This window comes from Bolinopsis microptera, unplaced genomic scaffold (genome assembly GCF_026151205.1).
Source record: "Bolinopsis microptera isolate Bmic1 unplaced genomic scaffold, MBARI_Bmic_1.0 sca143, whole genome shotgun sequence".
Taxonomy (NCBI): domain Eukaryota; kingdom Metazoa; phylum Ctenophora; class Tentaculata; order Lobata; family Bolinopsidae; genus Bolinopsis; species Bolinopsis microptera.
In genome coordinates this window covers 1,581-11,291 of record NW_026971915.1, presented here as the reverse complement: position 1 = coordinate 11,291, position 9,711 = coordinate 1,581, and the positions used below count along the sequence as shown (strand labels likewise).

The following is a 9,711-nucleotide window of genomic DNA, read 5'->3' as shown; positions in this document are numbered from 1 at the left end:
TATGTAAGGAGGTCAATCTGAACGTCTATATAGAAGGAACAATACCAGATCACCACCTACCTCTTAACACTGACTGTAGATACGGCCATGTAGTGACAGTGTGGATAAACGATAATGACAACCTTGGTGGTGTCTCAGTGAACGAGATAGCAATAACGGCAAAACGGGGTAAGATAAAATGATATAAGTTGAGCTAAGTGAACTATTAACTGTAGTGCAGTAAATTAGTAATAGTTTGAATTGCAATGTCTCATACACCCTGCACAACAAATATTCTGACATAATTCTTGAAAACCATTTGAGTTAAGGCAATTTAGTTAACAATTATACCTACTGGTTAGGATAAAAAACGTGACGATAATGCATTCTATATTTCAGAATGTAGCACTCTCGACGTGACATGGAGAAACGTAAAGATGGACTCCACTTTTCCAATTCAGCACGGTGCAGAGATAACGGTCAACCTAACTTGTCCAGATGGTCATATCAAAAGAGGGGGAAACGAGGCAACCTGTATGTATGGTAAACTAGTTGCTTATAACGGACTTCCAAAGTGTTCGTCCCCGTGTAAGTTATCCCTGCGGTTTCTTTGCGTTCGCGACTATACCCATTTGTGATTCTCCTGTGTGGACGCAGGTATGACAAATCATATATCATCTTAAAGTACACACTCAGACTCGGAGATCACAACCTTAATCAGTTCTAGGGACTGTTCCTGGGTAGAGTTATGAAGGTTTAAAGCTTTCGTGCCGCGCAATCGTCCCAAAATGGCTAAAAATGTGTACTGTCGAAGAATAACTTTGCGCAGGGAGTGCGCGAGCACGTCAATTTGATAGTTAAAATTGTACCTTGAGTATCTAATTAACAGCTAAGTTCGCTAAGCGTAATATCTTCACATGATCACCCGAGACTTGAATCGAGTTCGAAACCGACCCAGACCCATATTCACATTTTTTATCCGAAACAAGTATTTAAACAACTTTTTAGTGGTAATACAATAAAAATGGCTAACCGTAGGATGACTTGTTAGAACAACCATGTGGAGGTATCATTTTGTTAATAGTAAGTTCAAGTCATTTTGTACTCATAGTTGGATAATATCCGGTTGGAAGAGACAAGGACAAGTGAAACAAGGAAATTAGGAGTGAGGGCAAATTTTCATTTTCTTTGAAAAATAAAACATTTTAATTTAAGGTTCTAATCTCACATATAATAATAAAAACAAATTAACATTTTGATGTGATATCAGAGAATTGTTCGAGAGGTAAGGTCTAGGTATTCTTATCTCATCGTAGAAAATCTTTGGCAGAACTTCACTGCAACTCCCAATCTGAAAGAAATTGAATTGTCTTAAAAAGTCTCATATAAAAACGATTACAGGGGTAGGGGTTTCCAGATTTTAGCTATTTTCATTTCACCTTGAATTCAGTAATTTTAGAATGGATATGGCCTGAGTTCCACCTACCCCGGAACATAAAATCACTACAGGGGTAAAGATTCTCGGTCTGGATTTTACCTGAATTTCAGTAATTTTGGGATGGGCGTGGCCCCTAGGAGTGGCCTGAGTGGGTTGAGAAGTCGAAACTTAATTTTTATGATGGTTTGGGACAAGTACTACCTATTTAAACACTAAAACATGTGCCACCTACTCCGGAACAAAAAGCATCACAGGGGTAAAGATTCTCGGTCTGGATTTTACCTGGATTTCAGTAATTTTGGGATGGGCGTGGCCCCTGAGAGTGGCCTGAGTGGGTTGGGAGGTCGAAACTTGATTTTTATGATGGTTTGGGATAGGCAGTACCCATTTTTATGCTAAAACATGGGCCACCTACCCTGGAACATAAATCGCATACGGGGGTAAAGATTCTCAGTCTGGATTTGTATGGGATTTGGCCTGGATTTCAGCTATTTTGGGATGGGCGTGGCCCCTGGGAGTGGCCTGAGTGGTTTGATAGGTCGAAACTTGGTTTTTTAATGGTTTGGGATAGGCAGTACCCATTTTTATACTAAAACATGGACCACCTACCCCGGAACATAAATCGCATACGGGGGTAAAGATTCTCAGTCTGGATTTGTATGGGATTTGACATGGATTTCAGCTATTTTGGGGTGGGCGTGGCCCCTGGGAGTGGCCTGAGTGGTTTGAGAGGTGGAAACTTGGTTTTTATGATGGTTTGGGATAGGCAGTACCCATTTTTATACTAAAACATGGGCCACCTACCCCGGAACATAAATCGCATACGGGGGTAAAGATTTTCAATCTTGATTTTACCTGGATTTCAATTATTTTGGGATGGGCGTGGCCCCTGGGAGTGGCCTGAGTGGGTTGAGAGGTCGAAACTTGGTTTTTATGATGGTTTGGGATAGGCAGTGCCCATTTCTATACTAAAATATGGGCCACCTACCCCGGAACATAAATCGCATACGGGGGTAAAGATTCTCAGTCTGGATTTGTATGGGATTTGACATGGATTTCAGCTATTTTGGGGTGGGCGTGGCCCCTGGGAGTGGCCTGAGTGGTTTGAGAGGTGGAAACTTGGTTTTTATGATGGTTTGGGATAGGCAGTACCCATTTTTATACTAAAACATGGGCCACCTACCCCGGAACATAAATCGCATACGGGGGTAAAGATTTTCAATCTTGATTTTACCTGGATTTCAATTATTTTGGGATGGGCGTGGCCCCTGGGAGTGGCCTGAGTGGGTTGAGAGGTCGAAACTTGGTTTTTATGATGGTTTGGGATAGGCAGTGCCCATTTCTATACTAAAATATGGGCCACCTACCCCGGAACATAAATCGCATAGGGCGCGGGGGTAAAGATTCTCAGACAGGATTTGTATGGGATTTGACCTGGATTTCAGCTATTTTGGGATGGGCGTGGCCCCTGGGAGTGGCCTTGGGCCTGAGTGGTTTGAGAGGCCGAAACTTGGTTTTTATGATGGTTTGGGATAGGCAGTACCCATTTTTATACTAAAACATGGGCCACCTACCCCGAAACATAAATCGCATACGGGGGTAAAGATTTTTAATCCTGGATTTCAGCTATTTTGGGATGGGCGTGGCCCCTGGGAGTGGCCTGAGTGGTTTGAGAGGTGTAAACTTGGTTTTTTTGATGGTTTGGGATAGTCAGTACCCATTTTATACTAAAACATGGGCCACCTTACCCCGGAACATAAATCGCATACGGGGGTAAAGATTTTCAATCTTGATTTTACCTGGATTTCAGCTATTTTGGGATGGGCGTGGCCCCTGGGAATGGCTTGAGTGGGTTGAGAGGTCGAAACTTGATTTTTATGATGGTTTAGGACAGGTACTACCTATTTCACCACCAAAACATATTCCAAAATCCTCTTCATAAACCAAGCGAACGCGTGTGCAGTTATAAATTGTGCGCGCGCGCCAGCCTTTCTGTCAAAGTGTGGCTAAACAAATTTTTTTTCAACACGAAAATCTTGAAATTTGCTAGTTTCAGAAGATAAATCCATCAATTTCCATGAATTTGGGACATTGGGACATCGAAGTGTTTGCTGTATTTAAGTGCTGGGAATTGGGTTAAGCCTCCATTCGATTTTCTAAGATGGATATAGTTATACTTATAAGCTAGGCTGACGAGTCATCAAAAGTCGCGTAAAATTACCCAGGTTCATGGAATGAACCGAAATGAACGAAAATGAATATTCTCCTAAAAGTGCTCAAAGCTCCCGTGTTTGACATGGTAAAAAACCGAAATATCTCTGATAGGGGGGGAGGGGGGGGGTACCAATGACATAAATTGCATAATGGAGAATTGGACAATAAAAATTTCCATTTATGCCATAAAACGTATGCCATTTTATGCCATTTTATGCCATTGGTACCCCCCCCCCCCTGATATAAACCCGCAAAAGTGTTATTTAACAAGGGCAGTTACCTGCTCTGTCCAAGCGGGCCGGGCAGGTTGTTCAGAGGGTCTTTGTTATGGTTGCCGGGCAACATGTTGTTCTGGTTGCCTGGTCACAGGTTCCTCTTCGTCACAGACCATGTGCATGGCCTCCACAGACTGAGTACTGGCGCTCCGTTCTCTCACACACTGCTGCTTATCAGAAGGGCGGGCTGGTTGGGAAAGTACTGGTGACCATCTTTCGAGGGAGAGAGTGGCATGGTGGGTCATGTGGTTCAGGCTCACCATATCAACGGGGCCCTCCTCTTCTCCCTCTCGTAGTCTCGTTCCTTGTTCCGCATCATAACTACTACAGTCACGTCTCCACCCTAGTGAGATATAGTGTTAATTGAGGAATAATATTTCTTTCTGAACTTCATAATGTGGTGAAATCAGCAAGTAACATCAAACAGGCAATTTTTGGTAACATGATGAGTAAGGTACATGGAAAATGGTAACTTTTGGTGAACATGGCGAGTAAAGTACATTAAAATTGGGAAATTTTGTTAGATATGGCGAATGAGATACCTCAAAACTGGTAACTTCTGGTGAAATTAGCGAGTAAGCTACACTAAAACTGGTAACCAAATAGGTAACTTTGGGGTGAAAATGACAAGTAAAGTACACCAAAACTGGTAACTTTTAGTGACCATGGCATGGTGCGAGCTAGGTACATAAAAACTGGTTACTTTTAGTGAACATGGCGAGTAGAACGGGGACCCTAATGATCCAAATACTTATCGACCAATATCCATATTCCATACTCCCCTTACTTGGGAAATGTATAGAATACTTTGTTAACCAACAGCTTACCGAGAACATTGAAACAAATAAACTGCTCACCAACCAGTTATGGAAGTGACAATGACTTGGTGAATGTTGTCCAGAAATACGAAGGTCACTTGAGACGAACTCGTAGTTTTAGTGAAAGTGAGAGTCAGCAAGCCACAAACTCCACCACAGCACCGAAAGGAAAAAACTGTTTCAGTTTGTGAAGAAAACGGGATCTACGCTTAGATCTCGCCTCGTTACATCTAAACAGCTTGCCTTAGGTGCTAAACATGGTAAAACTGAACCCTGTCACAGAAGAAACTGCAAGTGTTGTAAAATGATCATGAGTAAGGACTCCATCACATCAAATGGCAAAAAGATCAAATCAGCCCCTGGTTGTTGCAAGACCTATAACATCATCTATCTTGTACAGTGTTCGATTTGTAAGAAAAACTATGTGGGTAGGACTATTAATAGCTTGCATAAAAGGATGGACGGACACAGGTCCAAATTTTATGAAATCATTGATGGTAGAGCATTTGATATTACTAGTGATGAGTATAGCCTAGGAGTTCACTTGATTGACTACGGTTTAGGAGTACATTATACATACAGATTTTAATGAAACTTTTATAACTTTTATTTTAGAGAATTACAGTCCCAGTACACTTGAAGTAAAAGAAAATAACTACATACATTTGCTTAATTCTCTTAGACCTTTTGGCCTTAATACTGTTACACTAACCTTTTAACATTTTTTAGGTTCAATGTCACTGGAGATGACTACAATCGAAATATATTTGGCAAGAATCTGAATGTTTTCAGTGTTGAAAGTTTAGTTTCTTAAATCCTGGAGTAGTCATTCGTGTCCCTGATATTTGGGTTAATTCTAACTCTCCTGCTCACCAACCATCAGTTTGGATTTAGGAATAATCAAGGATCTGAGAATATTCTTCCGCCCCGAGGTTCGAGACCTGGAACGGCCCTAAGGAACAAATTTGGCTTGGGTAGACTTTCTGAATACGAGGCTTTCTGAATATGAGGCAGTTTTGCGCAATTGACCACGCCTTTTTTGGCACTTTCGCGATATATAAACCCACATATCTCAATTTCTGATTGGAGAAAGGAGATCAATGCAAAATGGGTACGAAAATGACCAGAATCATCACATTTAGGGGGTAGAACCTGGTTTCAAAGTCCTCACGCTTAAGGCTGATGAGTTATGTGACCACGCCCTTCTACGCGTACGCTCTCGCGAGTAACAATTATCACACTTATTTCATGATATGATCTCAGCTTCTGATGGGAGTAAAGGGCTCATCTTTGGCATACAAATAGTCAGAATTGAATCATCACATCGAGTGGGGTAGATCATGGTTTTAAAGTCTACAGACTTCAGGTTGTTGAACTATTAGGTCAAAACGTAACTTAAGGCTCTCGCGAGCCGAAATTTATGTACTTATTACAAGATATCTCAGCTTCTAATGGGAGCTAAGGGCTCATCTTTGGCATACAAATGGTCAGAATCATCACATCGAGTGGGGTAGATCATGGTTTTAAAGTCTACAGACTTCAGGTTGTTGAACTATTAGGTCAAAACGTAACTTAAGGCTCTCGCGAGCCGAAATTTATGTACTTATTACAAGATATCTCAGCTTCTAATGGGAGCTAAGGGCTCATCTTTGGCATACAAATGGTCAGAATCATCACATTGAGTGGGGTAGATCATGGTTTTAAAGTCTACAGACTTCAGGTTGTTGAATTATTAGGTCAAAACGTAACTTTAGGCTCTCGCGAGCCGAAATTTATGTACTTATTACAAGATATCTCAGCTTCTAATGGGAGCTAAGGGCTCATCTTTGGCATACAAATGGTCAGAATCATCACATTGAGTGGGGTAGATCATGGTTTTAAAGTCTGCAGACCTTAGGTTGTGGAGTTATAAGGTCAAAATGTAATTTTAGGCTCTTGCGAGTAGTAGTTAATTTACTTATTACAAGATATCTCAGCTTCTGATGATAGCTAAGCGCTCATCTTGGCCATAAAAATGGTCAAAATCATCACATTGAGTGGGTAGAGCACGATTTTAATGTCTACAGACTTCAGGTGTACGAGTTATTAGGTCAGACCCCATTTTTACCCATGTATACAAGCACAATATACATTATACATTACAAGCACTATGTACTAGCAATAAGTCCGATAAAAAACTTATAGAGAAAGTTCTGACTTTTGCACTTTAAAACAACTGATCGGTATAAGTTATAACGTAGGATGCCACGACCATTGATGAAAGTGTTACTCGCAGCCCAAATTGGCACTGGGTGTGAAACTCAGTCAAGAATAGGTACCAAATTGTCAGCCTTAAAGGCGATTCCGGAAATGTACCTTGAAGGCTTTGAGTAGAACTAAATGAAGCTCAGATCAAGAAATTTGAGGAATACTTGGTGAAAGTTTTTAAAGCTTACAACAGAGTTTGTCACATTTGACATGTTGAGAGCCTATCAATATAGTAATATTGATTATATATTTGACTTGCCACCAACATCGCACTCTATTGTAAAGGGGACACATCCCAAGATTACCGGTCTTTCGTCAAAGACCAGTCCAATATGTTGGTCACATGTTTCTGTAAGAACAAAGATATCGACAACAGATGTGGCGGGAGATGTAAATTCTCAAAGAAAGGTGTGCTTAGCTATGCTTATTGTGTCTGCCAAAGACAGATCAGGCCCACCTAACTCAACCTAAGACTCTAAGAGATAGAAGCCATTAAAACCTTCAAGAAATACACGTAAAAAGGCTAACAAAGAGTAAGTTTATATATTTCGGTATTGATCAATCATTGCATATGAATGATGAACTGTTACTTGAATATCCCGTAAAACGAAAATCTGACTATTTTATTTGTTATCAAGGGAAAGTTGAATGCTATTATATATTCATCAAATAGATTATCATCCTATATTGAGTTGTGATCTCATGTTTCAATTTTGAAAATGTATGTCCATTTACTACATAACAATAGATTAGCAGAACAGTCTACTGCTTGTTTATTTGCAGATGACAGTGCACTATATTTTGATAATATCACTTGAGGCTCGTCTGACAATGTAGTAGAAGTAGTATACAGATTTTATATGAATGGCTTAGAATTAACAAGCTGAGATTAAATGTTTCAAAATCCTCATTCATAGTATTCGACAAATGTCCTAATCTTGATAGACTGTCGATCCCTCTTGATTTGGAACATGGCAGTCTTCACATAAATCCCAGAAATACCTAGGTCTGGTAATAGACAACCTGTTAAACTTTCAGGACCATATAATATTGATGATGTAAGATCATGTTACTAGGAGAATAGGAGCATTATTATAATCTAGGTTTTAAAAAACTACATACTTCCACTGAAATATAGAAAAATGTTTGTAAACGCTCTTATGCTTCCTCAATTTGATTACATGGATATTATAGCTGATTTTACATTTTGAATGCTTTCGACTAGTTTCTAGTACAATTGCCCACAATTTAATACTCTGTACTTAGATTACAAACTAACTCACCTAGCAAAAGGGATCGGAGAGAGCGAACAGGACTGTTGTGTTATTATCCCATAACGTCAGAATGTATAGTAGTTCATCTTGAGAAGAAAACATTTCCACTTATACTCTTCATCACATTCTGACAAATATTTATCATTGATATATAGTATAATTACACAGCAGACTTCTATTTTGATTTGAACGGGTCATGTTTCAAGCAAATTAGGAGCCCTTACCACTGCCGTAGATCATAAGTCCATATTTTAGCAACCATATTTTAGGAATGCTGCATTCTGGACGGCATTGTTTTTCAGATCAATTCACCTGGACAAAAATAATAATTGAGTAGTTACCCTGTCTTCACTGCAAAAATTATTCGGTGAATAATAGATTATTATTCCCATTATTATCACTTATCAAACGAGATAGCTACAACAAATATCATCAAGTGTCTAGACGAAAGATCTTACCTCTATTCTCTGGTTGCTGCTTGCGGGTTGGTTGAACATTTTAAAGTCAGCGAGTGCCAGCGGTAATCGATTACAATTCAACAATGAAAGATACCAGCTTACGTGCATTGCATGACTCAATAACAAGTAACCTTAAACTCAGTTTTAATTCTCAAAACGAAAATATTTACTCCGCAAACGTTTACAAAGTTTGCAATTTGGATAAAGCTTGGATGCGCGGCTTGACTACTTGACTAGAATTACATAATATTTAAAAAAAAATTTCTAATGTAATGTCTTATTTCAATTTTTTCTCCAATCAATGTTAATGACCAAAACTCTATTAAGCATACCATATACTAGTGTAGCGTAAGAATTATACTTATATATTAATCATACCAATACCATAATTATCAACACTGAACGGCATATTTTGTATTTGTCATGAGCAAATAAAATAAACTACCGTCAATCATTAATTACGAACAGTGGATCCATTAAATAAAAAATTTAATCGTTTATGAAATGACCACTTGTATATTTGATTTACAATTATTGCCAAATTTGGAAAACTAAAGTTTAAATTGATAATGAAATATAATTTGCAATTAGTCGTTGTTGCATTGCGCGCGGCGCGAGTGACCGTCCGTTTGACACACTCGCTGCTAATAATGTATGCGTCTAATTCATCATAAATGGAAGGCGCGCCGGTGTAATTTTTGCGCGCGAATTTACGATTTAAACGAAAAGAAACTGCAGGGATAATTATTAAATTAGTTGGAGCGGCTGGATCATGGATAACAGACTACATAGTAAATGGATGTTCTTCATGTGGGAAATTAATCAAATACGGTTAGTTTCCCATATTCGCGCTCGATGATTAAGTGTTCTACTTCTACAAACGTGTTTATTGTTAATGGACTAACCGGAACCTGGCGCGCGGTCTTCGTAGCACTTGCCTCTGGCTAATATTTTGAAAAGAAACCGGCGCGGCGCGCGCTACTTCATACTTCCAACTTCGAAGAAATT

At 39.4% G+C, this 9,711-nt stretch overlaps 1 long non-coding RNA gene across 1 annotated transcript; it reads right to left on the bottom strand.

The window, feature by feature from the left end:
* Positions 1 to 1,225: 1,225 nt before the first annotated feature.
* Positions 1,226 to 8,454, bottom strand: LOC134825833 (uncharacterized). Its single transcript, XR_010161623.1, has 3 exons — positions 8,255 to 8,454; positions 3,912 to 4,249; positions 1,226 to 1,330 (listed from the first exon to the last, which is right to left on the bottom strand). It is a non-coding gene; the product is annotated as an uncharacterized LOC134825833 (long non-coding RNA).
* Between the last annotated feature and the right edge of the window lie 1,257 nt (positions 8,455 to 9,711).